We start from the raw sequence: 21,215 nt of genomic DNA, 5'->3' as shown, positions 1-21,215 counted from the left end.
ATTAATTTGCGAACTCGCTAATAGAATGTCGAGTCTACACAAAATGAAAATAATTCTTATAATAACGGATGTATAACTAACTATGTGATGTGTATAACCTTTCGGATTTACGTTTAATTACACAAGTGACGTTAAGAGAAGAAGTAGTTGTAATTACTCGACCAAAGACAAGATACTTGCACCCACGTATTATCTAACAATCTACATGTCATGTGAATGAAAATGGCACTTTTACTCATAAGAAAATATTCGAGCATAGTCCAAGTATGCATGAAGCCGAAATCATCGAAGAATCAACGTCGAGCAATTTAAAATGAATCGTGAAAGTTCACGTACGCGCATGAATCTTTTGATAAATAATTCGACGTAATTTACGCGACAATCGTACACGGCTGGAAAAATCAATCCAGAAACTTGTATATAACCACAAATGTGCACACAATTGTAAGCGAGATAGTTGGCACACTTTTTTCGTGTACACATCGACGAGCCAGTGAAGTCGACAAATACAGCAACTTGTAATTCTGTAAGGTAGTTGGAGCGCTTGTGACCTATATTCTAGGTATACGTATTTATATATAAAATATAATTTTCGAGTATTTCAAGTTTTAGATTAAAGCATTTATTAAGTCTCCTGGCACAACAAATTTCATTTACCTATACGCAATATCACAATATATTCATTCGACATTATAATACGTCCGACTATCTAATTCTAATAAACCGACTATATAAATCTTAAATTAAATATACTAAAATTACGATTATATTTCAAAATTTCTCATTGCATAATACCGATAGAATTTTTAATTTTTAATAAATTGCAACTTTTTCTAAACTAAAATTTATTATTTATTAACAAAGCGTATGATAGTTTTAATATATATCTTAGAGCTTGTAATGCTAAGAAATCGGCAAAATAAATATTTTCTACAATATGCAAGTTTTCGATATCAATTAATAAATGACGAAAGTTGAAAAACAAAAAAAATTTATTAAGACATTTTATACAATAGCACTACATATGTATACATATGTTTATTTATTTATAATAAAACAATATAGAATCAACTGTTGTTAAATGATTTAATGTGATGCAACGCATAAAACGATAATTTAAATCAAGTATATCAAAGGTAAATTACAATGTTATTTATTAGATTTTTTTTTTGTAATTTAATGTCAGTACCGCACTAAGCATTTTATTGATCGTAACTACAATGATCAAAGCAGGAAATTGCATCGTAGATTTTTTATGATAGGAATATTTTCATTTACTACACTTTATATCAGTACGGTTAAAAAAAAAAATTAATTTTTGTGCTATTTACTACGTTAGTCTTGTTGTTTTATTGATTAACATTTATTTCGAGTAATATAAAAAAAAAAAAAAAAAAATTTAGTATAACTTTTATAGGTAAAAATACGATACAGTTCAAAATGATATAAAAATCAAAGAGAACTCAATTATTTTATATAAAATTTTAAATATTTCTGGAGCATTTAAGTACCAACGTATCAAACATTTTTCGCACATCGCATGTTATTCGTTAATTTTTTCATAATTCATTCGACTATACAATTTCAAATATAAATAAATTTATATAAACTTTGCGACAAAGGTACAGCCATTCTATATTATTATATAAATATAATGTGACATATTTTTGTGTAAAATAAATGCTTTATTTAATTTATAAATATATATATATATATATATATATATATATATATCGCAATAAATTTGTAATTAATTTATAGCTATATTTATTTATTTAAAATTACATCGACATCCGCAAGGAAAAAAATTAAATGTAAAATATGCAGTTATAAAAGATAATATAATAGTCAATTATATATTTGTATTTCAAGTAAAATAAAAACATCTATGTTATTCATGAAAATATTTCCCTTCAGAGAACAATAAATTTAGTTATTGCAATCTTGGCAATAAAAACCACAAAATAAATTCTTAACGTACAAATCTGTTTGCGAAATGAGTTAGGTGGAATTAAATCACTTTTTCTTCTTTTCTTCTTCGGCCGATTTGGAAGTCAAATACGCGATGCGTTAAAGAAATCACGTTGCATCTGGGAGTAAATTTATCGTTTTATCCTTCGATTAGGAAATTTTTATTTATAAGTACTCTTTTGTTTTAATATCAATGGCTGAAATTCATACGTCTTTATTAACAATATATTCGAGAAGAAAATGATATTATTACAATTAAATTAATAGTGTATTTTTAACGTGTTTCATTAATTAAAATTAATTATAATTTAATAATATGAATAAAGTAATTGATAGGATGAATAAAGTAAATGTTTTATGTAATTGGTATTTTTAATTAATCCATTGTTTGAATAATATATAATCGTCCACAATGTATGCATTTATATATTTGATTTTTAATAAAAATAAAAAATTTTTATTCTTCATTCTATATTCTAGAAAATATAGAATTTCTTTGTTTATATAAGAAATATAGAAATTAATTGTTTATTGTCTATTAAAAAAAAAAAAAAAAAAAAAAAAAAAAAATAAAAAAAATTTTTTTTTTTTTTTAAAAAAAAAAAAAAAAAAAAAAAAAAAAAATCTAAAAAATGTTTTTTTATTTATAATCAATCTTATCATTTTAATAACAATTATTAAAAAAGAAAAAAAAACTACGATAAACTTTTGAAGGCAATATTTAAAAATTGTTCGTTTTATTTATAAAATGTCAATGGTATATATAATTTTTTCTTTAAATACTACTCTACGGAAACGCTCTTGTATACTCGTTTATTTAAAAATATTTAATCGTAAGCTTAAAAAAAGCTATCGAAATTATTTAAATAAGTTTTCATCGCAACAAGTAACTATGAGTATTTAAGATTCTAAAATTTATCATAAAAACGATGATGAAAATTTTTTGTGATATATTACATGGGGGGAGGGGATGGGAGGGGGGGTTAGACTTGGGGTGGTAAAAATTTATTTTTAATTATATTTCGATCTTACGTATTTTGTAAATAATACTTAGAATGTTATGTCTGTGAAGTTAATACTGAGTGCAAGTTTTTATTCTAGATGTCTTCGCCGAAAAGTTAAACGATTTCTTCACATAGTGTTTGCACATTAAGCGTATAAATAATAATAATAATGAAATGAAACAGGAAACACTCGTTTAAATAGCATATAGCTTATTATAATTCGTAATTTTAATAATGAAACAAAAATATAACACTCAATCCTCAATGAAAATATTAAATATTGACATGAGAAATTAATTTAATTTAATGATTTTTATTCGCCATTTAGTACGCACAACATGCATCTGAATTACAAATATTATTCAAACACCATTAAAAGCTTCTAAATCCCTACTGTTTCTTCATTAATACTAGATATTCGTTATTATTAGTAAAATTAAATGAATTTTATGCAATTCTTAGCTTACATAATTTTTATACTTTTTTGTAAAATTAATATTTGCAAAACTTATTCATAAATCATCATTATTAATGTCGAATAAGCAACGAAGCTTAATGCTTATAGTATTCAATGTTATAATTGACGTCTGTTGTAATTATTATTTAAAAGATTAATTATTATCTGGAAATTCACGTAAAAAAATATTTTTTCTTTTAAATTTTTATTTTACAACTGTCAAAGATTCATTTCATAAAATAGTTCGATTTTTGATTTCAACTATAAGAACTTCGTTATCTTCATCGTTTTTAATTTATCATTTGATTTCACATGAAATATAAAGTACTCAATTATGATAATTTCATGGGAATGAGGAAAAATAGGGAGGTTTTTTACGCCATATGTAAAATTATCATCAATCACTTGATTATTTTAATTTTATTATCATCGATAATAAGTAGCTTATTACAAAATTGTGTCACCCAATATGAAAAATAGCACTGTTGCGTATAAAGTTTATTGAAAACTATTTAATTGATTGTTAATAAGATAATTAAAAAATACATTGAAAGACTTTTATAATTTAATTGGTATATATTTGAAAATTTATTTATAATACTGTTTTATTTTACATTTAAAGTTCTTATAGTCGTAAGCAATGTCATGTAAGTCCATATATTTATTAATATATCGTTCGAACTACGTAATTTGCCATAAAAATTGACTCAAATCATTAAGTTTATTATTGATGTAATTATTAAAATAAATATACTTTAATTTTCTTATTTCTATTGTTAAGATTTCTAGATTCTGCAATATCATTAGCATTACATTTACTTGTGAATTAAGCATGTCGTTAATATAAAAATTAATAATTATATGCGTTAATAGGTTGAGAAAATTTCCATTATTTATTTAGAATAACAAATAATGGAAATATAGCATATATTAATCTGCATTAATTAGTAAATTACACTCAAAATCACCTACGTATAGTACTTAAATATGAAATTTTCAGTTTTGAAATACTGATAATGCATTGTGTACATAAATTATGTCATTTCTAAGTTATTATTCAAAAATATAGTAATTTAAATTATAAAATACGCTTTAAGAATAAGTAAAAGAAATCGTTGTTCTCCTTTTGAAATTAATTCTTCGTTTAATGAGATTGTATGCGTGTAAGTGTATACGTTTAGACGAAAATGTAAAACGCTGATGTTATATGTAATAGTTTTTGAAACAAGAATATAGAGAATGATTTGCAATCGAGATATCCTATTGAAAGTGAATTTTAATGAATAATTTCATTAAATCGTAGCTGTATAAGAGCAGTTAATGTGAAGGCATTAAATAACTCATGGCAATATTTCAATATGCATAATTGACAATTGAATGAACGCGCAATAAGGTAAAAAAAAAAAAAAAAAAAAAAAAAAAAAAAAAAACAGATGACAACGAAATGCAAAAATAATAACGATGATTATTGGCGATGATGAACATCAGCATCGACAGAAAAGTCATTATTGAAATTTCTTAAAGTATTTGCTCACGCGCCCGTACAGGCGCACACACATACACATGCGCACAGGCAAACGAGTGTCATCGAAGCACGTGCGAGTTACTTTAATTACTTCGAGCGAGAGGCGCATCCTCGCTGTTGACAAATTGAAATTCCAACGTTTTTATCGCAATGCAAAGTGATGTGTGTGTGCGGTACGAGTATAAAAAAAAAAATTGGACCTTGAATCGCTGCTTTGTCAAAGATAGTTTTCGTTGACGATTGTTTTAACTATAGAGGATTGCGCGTAAAATTGAAAAATCGGCATATTGTAGAATATGATTTGATAATACTTAATTACATGAAATTCAAAATTAATTATTATGAAATTCGAAAAAGCCAGATAGCCTTCGACGATTAAACTATGAATAGTATAAGAAATATCATATAATGCAAATAATTTTCGAGAAAGCTTCATTAAAAGAGAAAGGAAGCAAACGTCCTTGACACTAGCGTAACAAGTAGTTACGTTCCGAGGATGGTCGGCCCTGTGACTGCACTTGACTTATTATTCCTCACTATAGACGTTCAATAACTAAATTTGTGGTTGTTTCTTTATTTAAATCCAATTGAAAATCGTTATCGATAGATCAATCACTCATTACTAAATACCGTGGATCTTAATGCTAATTATCAGAATAGATCGTCGATATTGCATTATTAATACAATGTCGCATAACTACTCAATATTAAAAAAGTCTTCAATTTCACTTTATTCAGATTTATTAAATTTGTTCTGAAATCTTTATTTCATAATGTTTTAGCATTCTCATAAGTGGCTTCTTGAATATAAAAATGTAAACTTGAATAAGGGAAAAGACCACTTTACAACCTAACCAAATCACTTTAGGCTGTTTTATTAGAAAGAAAGTAAAAGACCTTGTAAAGTTATGCTCGAAAGAACTTAGATAAAATTGACATCGGTAAACATACAATGATGAAATAAGCACTCAGACTCTTTGTTTAATTGATTTTTCTAACTTATCGAAAAACAAAAATCTAGAATTGCACAGGGAGATGACAATCATATACGATTTTGCAGCAGCAAATAATATAAAAACATCAAACAAAAAAAAAAAAAAACCCTAAAAAAAAAAAAAAAAAAAAAAAAAAACTATTAAATTTTACGTCTTTATTTGTATACGAGTTGCTTAATACATAAGCTTTTAGTAATTACAAATTTTAATTATGTCAAAAACATGTGTTGAATTTTTAGGATGAACATATTCTTGCAAGCGAGTCAAGCTTTCAAATATTACAGCAATGCCAATCATTCCGTTGCGTCGTACATGGAATATTAGCGAGCCCTAATATTATGCATTTTTATCAATTGCTTGACTACCTCAGTGATAAATGTACGATAATAAACATTTACGTTATATAGTGTATTAAAATAAGATAATGTAATCAGCATTGTGACACAAAAGTAAAATACTAGAAAAGCTAGTGAACGCGACTGTATAAACACTAGCCAAACGTCTAATTGCTCAAAATATTTTATAAGCAGATATAATTAATGCAGTAAAATAAATAAAGAACATGAATTCTTTACAAAAAAAATAAATAATATTTAATAATAATTATGTATATGATTTAGTTGTATTTTATTATATAATTGCTATTATGCATACATACATACATACATGCGTGCATGCATACATACATACATACATACATACATACATACATACATACATACATACATACATACATACATACATACATACATACATACATACATACATACATACATACATACATACATACATACATACATACATACATACATACATACATACATACATACATACATACATACATACATACATACATACATACATACATACATACATACATACATACATACATACATACATACATACATACATACATACATACATACATACATACATACATACATACATACATACATACATACATACATACATACATACATACATACATACATACATACATACATACATACATACATACATACATACATACATACATACATACATACATACATACATACATACATACATACATACATACATACATACATACATACATACATACATACATACATACATACATACATACATACATACATACATACATACATACATACATACATACATACATACATACATACATACATACATACATACATACATACATACATACATACATACATACATACATACATACATACATACATACATACATACATACATACATACATACATACATACATACATACATACATACATACGTACGTACATACGTACGTACATACGTACATACGTACATACATACATACATACATACATACATACATACATACATACATACATACATACATACATACATACATACATACATACATACATACATACATACATACATACATACATACATACATACATACATACATACATACATACATACATACATACATACATGCATACATACATACATACATACATATATATATATATATATATACATTTTTAAAAGAAGAATAAATTATTACTAATGTAAAAACGATATAAATAAGAAAAATTGTAAATATTGTTCATAGTCGTATTGAATTATGGTGTTTAACGTCTCTCCTTAAATTCAAAATCTTTTTCAATGAGCAATCAATGCAGAATTTTTAAAACACTTAGTCTATCAGTTCATATATGGTATAAGACAAGTGGAATGAAAATAATTGAACATTAGATAAAACTGTATGCATAATTTTAAATACTTTTCGAATAAGTTAAGAATGAAAAATTTGATTGAAAACTATTACGATTATGATATAGAGCGATATTTGGGTATCTCGGTTCGCTTTTCATTTTGCCCTTCTTCTTTTCACCAATTGGCAAATTGAAAACAGAGCCTCCTTTAATTTTTACTTTACTGCGTAAATAAATTGACAACAGTCGAAGGTCGAACAAGCAACCGGTAAATTCTTTCCTCTACGGATTGTGCGGCGGTTAGGATGGGCTGGGATAACAAACGTCCAGTAGCTATCGACAGACATTTATAGGAGGACAGTATGTAGCAGTACTTGGACTACGAGTGAGATGATTGTGTAACGTCGATTGTACTATCCGACGACAATGCAATTAGAAAAAATGTTCTTCTTCTCGCAGCGATGAAAATCTGCGGTGAGAAAGGAAAAGATGACAACGATATTAAGAAGATGAAATAAGTAGTTGTTACATGATTATAGTTATGTCCAAGCCATTAATGTAATATCAAACTGGTATTCTTAAAACCTTGATAATAGACATTTCAGGCAAAATGTTTTCTTCGATAATAATCCTCGTTCTGTTCAATCGATTAATATGGCTTTATTAAATCAATTGGCATATTAAGTCTCTATAAAAAAAAAGAAAAGAGAGTAGATTAAAATGATTTATTAAAAATTATCAAAGCACAGCCCAGTTGTAATAGGTTTTCTTTTAAGAGCCTGTTTTTTTCGAAGATTTTGTGGTTACGCATTGGAATATGATGACTTACATATCAAAATGCTAACGAATATATAGATTTCGCTGAAAGTGATGATATAAAAATGGTAAAAAAAAGAAAGAAAAAAAAGAGAATTATGCTTACTAATTAGCCAACGTTCAAAGCAATTTTTATATTAATTATGCAGCTATTGATTATTAATTGAAAGACGTAATATATGTATTTGAGACTAGAGACACCTAATTCGTTATATTTTATATAAATCCTAATATTAAATTACTAATAATAACAGTTGTTATTATTATTATTATTATTGTTGTTATCATTATCATTTATTATTATTATTATTATTATTATTGTTATTATTACTACGATTATTATTATCATTATTATTGTTGTTATCATTATCATTTATTATTATTATTATTATTATTATTATTATTATTATTATTATTATTATTATTATTATTATTATTATTATTATTATTATTATTATTATTATTATTATTATTATTATTATTATTATTATTATTATTATTATTATTATTATTATTATTATTATTATTATTATTATTATTATTATTGTTATTATTAATATTATAACTACGATTATTATTATCATTATTATTGTTGTTGTTGTTGTTGTTGTTGTTGTTGTTGTTATTAGAATAGAAGATAGCGCGAGGAGATAAAGACTAATAAAAAGTTGAATTATAAAGCGTAAGTAAAAATAGAGTTTTTAATTTTTTCTGCATGAAGAATCACAAAATACAGCCTTCGATTTAGCGTTGATTGATACGAAGAAAAACTAACGATATTTTAACAAATACTTTGAAAAAGTATAAAAAGATTTTCCATTACATAGATCTTTCATATTTCATTTGACTGGATAATCGATCTATAAGTAATTAGTAGAATTCCGTGTGCAATGAATTTCGTAAAGCTCGTAAGAAGTCAGAAGTATAGTGGTGGTAGCAACGGGAGCTCTACTTTATAAAATGAAAAACCGGTCATTTGAATGAGTTTGGCCGACAGTTACAAAATACCAAATGTCCAAATACTTTAATACATGATTATAGGATGATTATAGGGGAGCAGGCGGCAGCGAATGTGCTAATAAAATTTATTATTTGCCAGCTAGTAATCACACGCTTCGCTTATCCTTGACTTACCGATCGCTTGTGGGGTGCAGTGCACGAGCTGCTCCCAAAATCGATTTGCCGCCGAGATGAAAGAGGCCACTAATCCACAAAACACTGGCGCTCTATCTCTCACTTTGTCTTGCAACGTCACTCTCTTCCGCCCACCTTTCAACCCTCTACCTCTCCTTCTCTATCTCTCTCTTTATCTCTCTCTCTCTCTCTCTCTAACTCTCTCTCTCTCTCTCTCTAACTCTCTATCTCTCTCTAACTCTATCTATCTCTCTCTCTCTCTCTCTCTCTATCTCTCTCTATCTCTCTCTATCTCTCTCTATCTATGTTTATATATATTTATATGTATTTATATACAGATATATGTATATAACTTTTTGCGCGAACCTTATTCCGTTTACCGTGCGGACGAGACTTGAGGGAGATTGTAACGTGCGACGGGTAGGTTTCGGCGGCACAGGCGAAAGAAGGCCGATCGTCAAGCTGGAAAATCGTGGGGCTAAAGGTCGGCAGCTCTCGCAATCAGACCGTCCTACTGTCCCTCGCGATCGCGTCTGGGTCTAATGTATCTCCGTTCTCGGCGGTTTTCCTTCTGAACTGTCGGCACCGCGCGCCGTGCATTGCTTTTAACCGACGCGCCATGTTGGTACCCAACCACCTCCTTCGGTCTCTCTCTCTCTCTCTCTCTCTCTCTCTCTCTCTCTGTCGCTCCGTCGCTCGCTCGCTCGCTCGCTCACTCGACTTTTCCCTCTCCTTCACTTACGCATCGTGTACCGATAGTTCCCGCGTATGTCTCTTTTGACCGGCGCGTTGCCCCCTCAAACTTCTTGTCGCGGGCGCCTGACAATTCGCCCGCGTACGTACGTAAACACGAGCGCAAAATCAGTTCGCGAACCTTGCCGGCATCGACAATTACATTATCCCCATTGATATGCGACAACCGAGGATTCAATGAATGCCAATGGACATTTATTGATATTTCGTCGTCTATTTTTTAACGTGTTATTCTATATTTTCCTCGTAAACACGTGGCGATTAAACACGTATTGTTTTAATTTATATCTTTAATGTTCTTCAAAGTTAAGTGTAAATAACGTCATAAGTGTATACGACTTTAATGGAAACTAACAAACCCAACTGTATTTATTATACACTCTATATCTTCCTGCCGTTAATGACTTTGAAGAAATTTAACTTTTAATATTTATCACAATATTCACTTATTCGCCTCTATTCAACATTCTAATTTAATAAATTGAATGATATGTACCATCGCTGTGAAAATTCAGCGTTTATAATACATTATTATCGACATTAAATTTTCTCCCTATAAAATTGATCAAACTAATTGAATTAACTGTACGCGCATTTATCAACTCTTTCAATCCCGAATGTTAAAAATATTGCTCGCATAATTACTTTTAACAAATGAAATTTCGTTAATAAATGCATCGAGTGTATCTTTCCAATAACTATTAGCCTGTATAACGGAATCCCTCAATGCAATCACGCAATAGGCAATACCATTTATTTTTATAAATATATATTTATAATACATCTATGCTTTTAATTGAACATTTATACGTTGAGAAATTATTTTAGTTTAATATTAGAAGTACGATAATATCATGGATTAATAACTTAAATGTGACTTGTATTTTTACTCGACATTCATTTGATACCGGAGAATTTTTTCGCTACAACGAATTGTTAAATAGCTTTAAAACTGTAACATTTTACAATATATTAAAAGTAGTTTCCACTTTATATTTAACATTCATTATTCTATTAATTAGCACATAATACTAAATTTGTCATTATGGTAATACATTCGATTAATAGATTCGTTGGATTTGCTTCGTTTAACATTTAGACGATAGATTATCTATTATCATCTATTATATTAAAGTATCTAACAATCCTAGTATTGAGATTTTGTGAGTACGTGTATTTTAAACTCGTACCGTTTGTTTTCACTTTAGCCTAGATTTTAAGCTTCCAGACAATTCTACATTTCTTTTCATGACAAAGCACCTGGTCAGTCACATTCGCACAAACGTTGAAAAGCACGTTGTTTTTAAAAATAGAGTCTTTTACACAACAAATACTATTGCGGCGACATTTTTTTTATTTATTTATTTATTTTTTCATTTACTTTGAGAATGTAAATATTTCCAATATAATTAATATAATATAAGTATTATATTGTTTTAAATCTAATCATATTCTTTATTTTTTTATAACCTTCAAATTGCTGCGTCATTTTTTTCTTTTTCTTTTTTTTTTCTTCTTTATTAATTTTATCACTATGAACTAGAAATAAAAGATACTACAATTATACTTAGAATAACTTACAATCTTGAAATATATTAACTGTTTTTCAATAATGCTGAATCGTACTAATAGAGTATTATAGATTTAAAGTATTGCGTAACATGAAAGCACCTATGTTACTCTCAGTAATCGAGTTGAAAATGCCCAGTGAATAATCTTGTGTAAAACAACGAATGGACAAACATTCGATTTTATACTTAGTATACTTAGACTTATATAATAAGGAAGATTTATTAACGAACTAGTTTTTGCAACTAATTTATATGGAAAGATCTAATTAGATATATGAATGTGAACAAAATAAAACCAAAAATCAATTTTTCTGATAGTTACATTATAATTGTATGTTTTAATAAATAAGCAATGCTGGTAGATTTGTGATTTTTGTAAAAATGTTTTTCCGAAAATGTCATCTAAGGTCAATAGCATTATTCCATGTCAATGCGTTCCTCTTCATTTTCGATAGTAAATATGCATTATTATATTTCTAAGCATTCATTTATTTATCATGATTAGAGTTTGCAATATTTAAAAAAATTTTAATTATTGGCATCAGTTTTAATTCATTAATTGAAAAATATTATTCTGTTACCAATACTAAACTTTATACAATTACATTGTCATCTATATAACGATTGTGTTTTTTAAATTCTCTCGTCACCATGATTAATAAACATTTTTCTAAAATAATATTCTAATGAAATTTTTCTGTAGCTTAATTATGACGTAATTATAGTATATTTCATTTGCGTATACTTCATAGACACGCTTATAATGTAATTAATTCAGTGACATCCATCAAGTATTATAAATCATTTAACTTATCAAATTTTCATTTGACATTTACAGAAAAACGCCGGATGAATATCACGACGTTAATTCTTATTCATACTACTGAGATAACTGAATTAGTATCGAACATTACCAGAGGCGCGCTAAATAATTAAATTATTCTCAAACTTAGATTAAAAAAAAAAAAACAAAAAAGCACCTTGCCTCATCATGGTTAATCAAAGAGTCCATACCACTGTCCACTTTTCTACATTTGGGTATTCTAATTTTTGCTTGGGATACGACTTTTTAAGACGATATTTTTAGCGAGACTTATCAAAATGATATATCTAATTTATTCAAACATGTGTAGTGCTGTGACCTTTTGGGCTCGTCATTTCTTGAATTAGACATTGAATGGCGAGAATTTTTCATGGACTGTCATAAAAAGCGACACGCTTATGGATCTATGATTAAAGTGTCAATGTCGAACATTTCTCTTACGAGCTATTACTTCACTTTTATAGTTCTCTAATGAAAGAAAAAGTTTTGTAAAGAAACAGAGGATTCCAAAGCTAATCTTCAGGTGCTTAATATATAAGTTCTGTAATATATTCAATAATGAAATGTCTAAGGCTATATTTGTAAAATTTAATGTGCAATAGATCAGTATTAAGATTTAAAGTATATTAATGATAGTTTATTTTCCTCTAATCGAGTAACAAATCATTCGTTTGAATTATTATACATTTATCTTCAGTTTTATTAATAGTTGAATTGATCGATTATTTACATATTTTGACAGCCACATTATGACAAAATTAATAAATTTGAAATGTATAATGTAAAAATTAAATAATATTCACGCTGAAATGGATTGGTGATCTATATACGATAGGGGCAAAGTATTACGTACACTTTGATTTAACATAAATTCGCTTCACCTTACGCCCAGTTTATTAGAATACATTACTGTATTATTGAAGGAACAATTACTTGCATTGTTATTTAATTATTTGGATCATTAATTGTATTCTTTCGAATTACATTAATATAAAATAGAGAAACAATGTACTGTCCGGAAAACAAAATTATATAAAATTATTTTGATTGTATTACTTTTAACAATAAAAATAATTTAATAAACAACAGAGCTAATTTAATATATATATATATATATATATCATTATTAAGGAGGCCCTGAGACATATCGAGACGATCATATAGATCTACGATATCAATTAAAATATTTTTTTATTCCGACAAATCTATTCTCTTTTCTTCTTTTTTTTCAAATTATTTTTTCACGAATATACTAACTATTGATAAATTTTATCGAATTTAGGTTTTAAGATACGAGCAAGCAAATTCAAGGGTGTATTCAAGTAGTATCGAAAATAATAATCAAAACTTTCCACAGCCTTCGTAAAATTCCATTAAAGAGTATAAATACATGAAAAATATCTATAGGTCGGCAAAACCATCTCATTGCTAGTTCTACGACTCCGACTAAATTAATAAGAATTTTCCTCTGTCATCAATTTCCAAAATTTACATTTCAAGTAAGCAAGTAGAGGAAATACAGAACGAAGTAAAAACTAGAAGGCTTTTGGAAATTTGTTATGCTCATTGGCATCAACCTCGAACTTACAAATCATGCTCCTCGACCTTAAAATCCACATTATTTATTGCGACAACCTTGTGCACAGTATACCTTAATGAATGTGTCGATAGCAAGTATGAAGAAGAAGAAAAAAATGAAGAAAACGAATTAAATTGGGTACGTTGACCACTAATATTCCAACACCAAATCAATATTCAAATACGCATACGTGGTTGTATATGCAAGCGCGCGCGCGCGTGTGTATTACGTATTAAGCAGCACCTTTTCTGTTAATAATGAACACGAGTATCTCACGAGGATGAACCGTGATATGGTTTGACAGTTCAATTTATAATCATTATAAAAACATTATCTAATTCAAGTATAATAGCACGTCAATTTGTTTCACAATGGTGTATAGAATATTGGAAAATATTTACTATGTTTATAATATTATAATTAAAAGGTATAATTTTATTCATAAGTGAGATTATTTTCATTGACAATTTTTATTTGAATAATATAAGAAAAATACATTACATAAAAAATTAAATAAAAACTTTATAGTCTATACTTTTACAAAATTTAAATTAAATTTTTATTATTTTCATATATATTAATTTAATGCGAGCTCCATAATTATTAATGCAAATTTATTATACAATTTACATTGTATTGAATTCAAATATAAAAACATATATTAAAACTAATTTCTCTGAATTTTAAAAACTATAAAATTTGTAATTAACTTAAGTTATTTCAGCTTTTATAAAGCAGCTAAGTCTATTGCATATAAATTAATTATACCATAAAAACAAAAAAACGAAGCCGGTACTAAATGAACTTTGTACTATTTTAGATTTAAACCGACTATATAAAATTCCTATCATTTTCTATTCTGATTTCTTACAATAAAAGCTATAAAATAATTTTTAACAACTATTACAATAATTTTAATTTATCAAACTAATCGGAGATAGGGTTTTTGAATAAATTTTATAAATATTAACCAATAGATTATTTATGAATATGTCTACATTATCGAGGTATATAGTCAGTAAATAATGTAATAAATATTATCATGAGTTTAATAGAAAAGGATGATTTACTGTTTTTTTTTTAAGAAACAATTCAGTAAAATTAATGTATTCAATATATTTTATTTAATAGACTCATTAGATACGAATATATAGGATAATTACGTAAGATTAAAGGAACTTTTTTTTAATTTATCTATCCCCAAAAAACTTGTATATTTTTACTAAATCACTTAATTTAAATGAATAAAAAAGTTTATTTTTCAATCAAACATATGCAAAACTAAGTATTTATGCTTATTTCAAGTTAAAATATACTTAATACAAATAGAAATAAAATTAACTTTAAAGTTGCAACTATTACAATGATTTATAAATGAATAATTGTTAGTATTTATTTATAAATATATAAACGAAAGATGTAGAAAACTGTATCAAAGTCAATGAATGTCAGCTTGACGCTGAGCCGAATGAAAAATTTGAAAAAAAGAAGTCATTGATAGCAATTATTAAAGATAATAATATGCAAGATATTAATTATTGTAACGATTTTTTCAGTTTTCAAATTTTAGAATGATTTTTTTTCTTATTTAATCGTTACAAAATGAAAATTCGTTCGATTGAATATTAAAAATAATTTATAAAATATTATTTTGTTAAGATATAAGAATCAATTAAGTATGGCGAATGTCTATTTTCTATTATAATTTTTAATATGGACCATTTGTCTCTGTACTTGGGGTCACGAATATTAAAATGATCTCGCATATAGTCAATAGTAATTTAATAATTAGTCATAATGCAATCATTATTTAACATCTTATCAATTCTAAAGGAATGGATTAGATTATTCGGTACACATGTTTTATAATCAATTCGTTTTTACAATTCGCAGATACCATTTGTCTAATTATTTGTACACTTGAAGATTCAATCAGCTGTAAATACTGTCAAATTAATTATCATTAATAAACGTTTTACAATGCAAATATCGTTACCATACTTCTAATAACTTAATAGTGAAGTTATTAAATTATAGATCTATATTAATATGCATACGTTATCAATTTATTTTAATTAATTAGTGAGAAAAAATAATTAGTGAGATTTTATAAAAAATAAAAATATTCATAAAAATTCAACATAAAAGAATTTTTTTTAATTTTTCTTCAATGCTTCAGATTATTTAAAATCAAATTATAAATTTAAGTTTTATAATAGTCATTTTAATTTTAATTAGAAAAAAAAAAAATTTATTTTGCTAAATAATATTGATTTTATGATGACTAAATTCATTTAGTTTGAGCATTATTTATTATTTAGGCATAATGCATGTTTATATCTTCTTCAAAACTTAAGCATATCCGTGTAATTTAAATTTATTTCTTCATATAATTAAATCAATAAGATACATTTAGATTCATTGTTTAAAATAGTTTTTCCGGGACAAATTCACTATACATTAACAAGCTAATTGTATATAACGAAATATATCAGTGTAATCAGTATGAAAAGGTTACAATTTATTATTCTCACATAATGAATAAAAATTCAAAGAAATCTGCTGTTTCATAAATCTTGTTTTTATTGTTAGAAAAGAAATTGATTGTATTAATCTGAATCTACTTCCTTGATAAATTATTACTCTTTTTAGCTATATCACACGCGAATACACTACTTTTCAACTAAACCATCGAGTAAATAAATAAATAAAAAGAACGAAAAAAAAAAAAAAAAAAAACTAAAAGTAAGCGTGAGCAAATAGCTTTTGATAAATTCTTGTTTCTTAAAAGAAATTATTTTTAAGTCGCGAATGTTTCAAATTATCATGAGATTTGTCACAACATAATGCAACGGCACGTCAGTATAAATAATGTAGATAGCAATATGGACACTTATTTATTTATATATTTATTTTAATTTAGAAAATAACAATGTATATTTGATTTTGTAGTCTTAACACTGAAAAATAATATATTATAAAGTTATATTTTATATTATATTTTATATAATATATTAAGATTATTATGATCTTATATTTAAAAATTAGTCTTGTTAGTAGATTTTTTTTTTTTAATATTTTACACAAAAAAAGTAATACTTTTTTTTTAAAAAAAAAAACTTCATTTTCAATATTTCTATAAAGTTTCATTGAAAATATAATTGTTTCAAATAAAAGTGTTTAAAACTTTTCTATGACTATATTCGATTGCATAAGAATCTTAAAAGTCTATTGATAATTTCGTTAAAAAAAAAAAAATGAATATTTTCTATTTTCTATAAATGTACATATACATCGTACAATATGATCTCTCTATCTTTGTTGTTTTGCTTTGCCTTTTGTTTTCCGCTTTATCTGCTAAAATTCTGCATATGCTACCATTTCACTTCTTATTCTAGATGTATTTTAAACTCATCTTGATCTACGTGACTTAATTAGTTTTACAATATTAAGTCAACCATACCGTTCTAAGATCTTTTGATTATACAATTTTATGTGCAATATATTTCAAATATTATGTTTTAAAAGTTTTATATTTTTCATAATTACAACTACGCTAATTTAAATTTTAATTCATTAAATGAATTGATTTATATTCTAATCTCAAAAGAGGCATTATCAATATTTATACATATACGGGTTTTTTAGAGGATAGAATTTTATAGTTATTACATATATTTATTATTGCAAAGCGATAACAACGGTTTTTTTTTTTATTAATTATATTAGAAAATTTAGATCCATATTTCTAAAAAATTTATAATCATCTCAAGCTGATAATATATTTCAATTATTCAATGTATATTATCAAAGTGTATTCTTGATTTAAAGAAAATTTCTTCAACGATGAATTAATGTGTTTGATATATTACAAAAAATTATTTATGTCAAATCATGAACTACATTATTTAAAATAACCAGTTTTTCATTATTTATAAAAATCTAATAATATATATATTTTTAAAAAATCAACTAATTAATTGAATGAAATAATAAAATTTAAATAATAGATTATGATTTTTAACTTAATTATCAATGTAAATACTTCGATAAATTATTATGCCTTTATACGCTATATTTTCTGTAATAAAACTTTCTATATTAGTTTACTTCAGTTCTCAAATCTCCATTCGATTGTCTGAAACTATAGAATTAGTAATAAATATTAAACATTAAAATATTAAATATTTATTTAATTATTTAATTATTACTTATTCATTATTAATAAAATCTACCAATTTCGCCTATTAAATATGTATAAATATCAAATTTCATAACGATATTTATTTTTATCATAATTAATGATATTTTTAATTTAATTTGCCCAAACTTGTTACTTACAATGGATTTATTCTATATGAATTTATTGTATAAATATTTTATAATCTTTATAATTTTTTTAAGTATTATATTTCTTTTATAATCTTTAATTCTTTTATTTGTAAATATTCGTTTGTGATGGGCATTTAATCATTTATGAAGATAAATAATAAGAATGGAAATTGATCATTAATTAATGTAATTTCATGTTTATTAAGTCTTCCTTAACACAATATATTTAGTTTACATAAAAAATATATATTCTTCATTATCAAAGTATTCAACAGTAAAATGAAATCTTATCTTATAAAATCGTAATCCAGATTATTGAAAAATTAGAATATGTCCTAATTCCAATTCTAAATCTAAAGAAACATATAGTAAGAAAATTATATTTAATTATATTATATACTGTATATCAGCAATACTTTTTTAAATTTCATTAATTTTTTTTATAAGTATTCACATAAATAAATATGACCAAAAAGTATACTTTTATTATATTATTTTTTAATTATATTTATATATATATATAAGTACCTATATAATTTCTACTAATGATTATATTATAATAAATAATTACATATTCTACAACAGATAAAATTAATATTCCTCAGTTTTCGTTTATTCTTAAAAATTATAATAGGCTATTTAAAAATTTACTGTTAATCAATTTCATTTTATAATTTTATACACCACTTATAGTGGTAACTTATTGAATCATATGTAAATTAAAATCCAATTCATGAATGTATGATAAAAGATTTTTCAATCGATAAAAAAAGTGGAACTTTTGTATACTTGAAAATTCTACTGGTTAAAGATTAAAAAAGTCTTAATGTTTATTTAATGAGTATATTATATATCTTCTGTAATATAAGATAAGAAAATAGTTAGAAAATCAGTGACTAATCTTTTACGATTCATTAATTTCTCAATAAGTATGAACGATAATTATTCTGATTACTATAAAAAAATTCTTTCTTAGGCAAATGATAAGAAAAGAATTTCTGATTGTCCGCTTATCTATACTTTGTGTCCGACTATCTAATATCCGATTATCTATATCCGATATATTACATGCTAAAATATAAAAAATCAAAGATCTAAACAATTGACACTTCAATTATAAAGAGCTTTAAAGAACTTTAAAACTCTCAATAAAGAACTTCACTAATTCGAGCATAGCAATTATATAATGAAAAATTGAAAGATCAATACAAGTAATGATTTTTTCTTTAATAATAAAGGATTACAATTTAATTATTAATATAATTATGATATTTAATCAGAAGTATTTTACATTTAATTAATCATTACATGCTTCTTTTCAGGATACGATTAGACACCGGCTTTTAATGAAAAAATATATATATACACGTGTGTATGTTTGTTTGTTTGTTTGTTTGTTTGTGTGTGTGTGTGTGTGTGTGTGCGCGCGCGCGTATGTGTGTGTGCGCGCGCGCGCGCGCATATGTAATACTTAAATCTAAAAACGGCATGGCATTATTACATAACTTTAAATTTTTAATTTAATTGTATGCGCGATTTTATTTAAAAGTTTTTAATTCCATATAATTCTTCAATCATCTGATCAAATTACAATAAAATTAGGTCAATGACAACATTAACTTTTTAATATGAAAATCAGTCACCTTCAAAAAAAAAATTATTTGATTAAAACTTTATAGTTTAAAATGAAATATTCTTATCGTATCATAATTTCAATACATTAAATTCTGATAAAAATAAGTATATGGAATATAAATAATATTTCAAAAATTGATTTTTAAAGAAATTCGTTAATAACAATATTTATAATAATAAAATAATAATCACTCATTAATAAGATAGTAGAAATGTTCGGAATAACTTACTTATGAGAATAAATACAAAAGCTTCAAAGATAACTTTTTTTCTACACATTAAGTTAATTTTTCTAAAGAAAAGTAATTCAATTAGCAATTTGAAGCCGCCTTTAGGGAATGAAAATAATTTAAATAATATTGTCTCGATTATAATTTCAATTTACACATATTATGCGAATCATTTGAATATTTAATCAGTTAGTTATCATTTCCATATATTTAGATTATAAACGAAAACTTTTCGATGCATTCTGCTATTTTCATTAGATATGAATATTCGCATTAGAAAATATTGTATTAATATATTTATAATTTAGTTATTCCAATACATCGTTCATCGTGCTCTAAAATTTGAATCAAGTATAATTTTTAAAAATTTTCAGTCTTATTTGAATTGCACCATAATTTTTACTTCATTTTATTTCAAAATTGAAAATGATTAAAAATGAAATTGATAACGTAAAATTGATTTTTTTAATTAACTACGTTAGCATTTTTTCAATATATTATTTATAATAATGCTTGTGCTGAATAAATATGTTTACCTATTTTTTAATTATTTCTTTAGAAAAAAGTCAATATATTTATTATCAAATACTTTAGATATTAAAGAATGTTTTAAAACTTGCAAAATCAATTAAAAATCCTAAAAGTTGTTATTTATCTATATATCTATATATATATATATA

The 21,215-nt window shown here is 25.2% G+C and overlaps 1 protein-coding gene across 1 annotated transcript in view; it reads right to left on the bottom strand.

Moving 5' to 3' along the window:
• LOC105360299 (elongation of very long chain fatty acids protein AAEL008004) overlaps positions 1–10,188 on the bottom strand; it is a 48,689-nt gene extending 38,501 nt beyond the window's left edge. Inside the window, 1 exon segment of the mRNA XM_011497176.1 lies at positions 9,979–10,188. The gene's annotated coding sequence lies outside the window, so the exon portion shown is untranslated.
• Positions 10,189–21,215: the final 11,027 nt, after the last annotated feature.

Source organism: Ceratosolen solmsi, unplaced genomic scaffold, assembly GCF_000503995.2.
Source record: "Ceratosolen solmsi marchali unplaced genomic scaffold, CerSol_1.0 scaffold13, whole genome shotgun sequence".
In the NCBI taxonomy this organism is placed as follows: domain Eukaryota; kingdom Metazoa; phylum Arthropoda; class Insecta; order Hymenoptera; family Agaonidae; genus Ceratosolen; species Ceratosolen solmsi.
The sequence above is the reverse complement of the archived record's forward strand: the minus strand, read 5'-3'. Positions and strand labels throughout refer to the sequence as shown.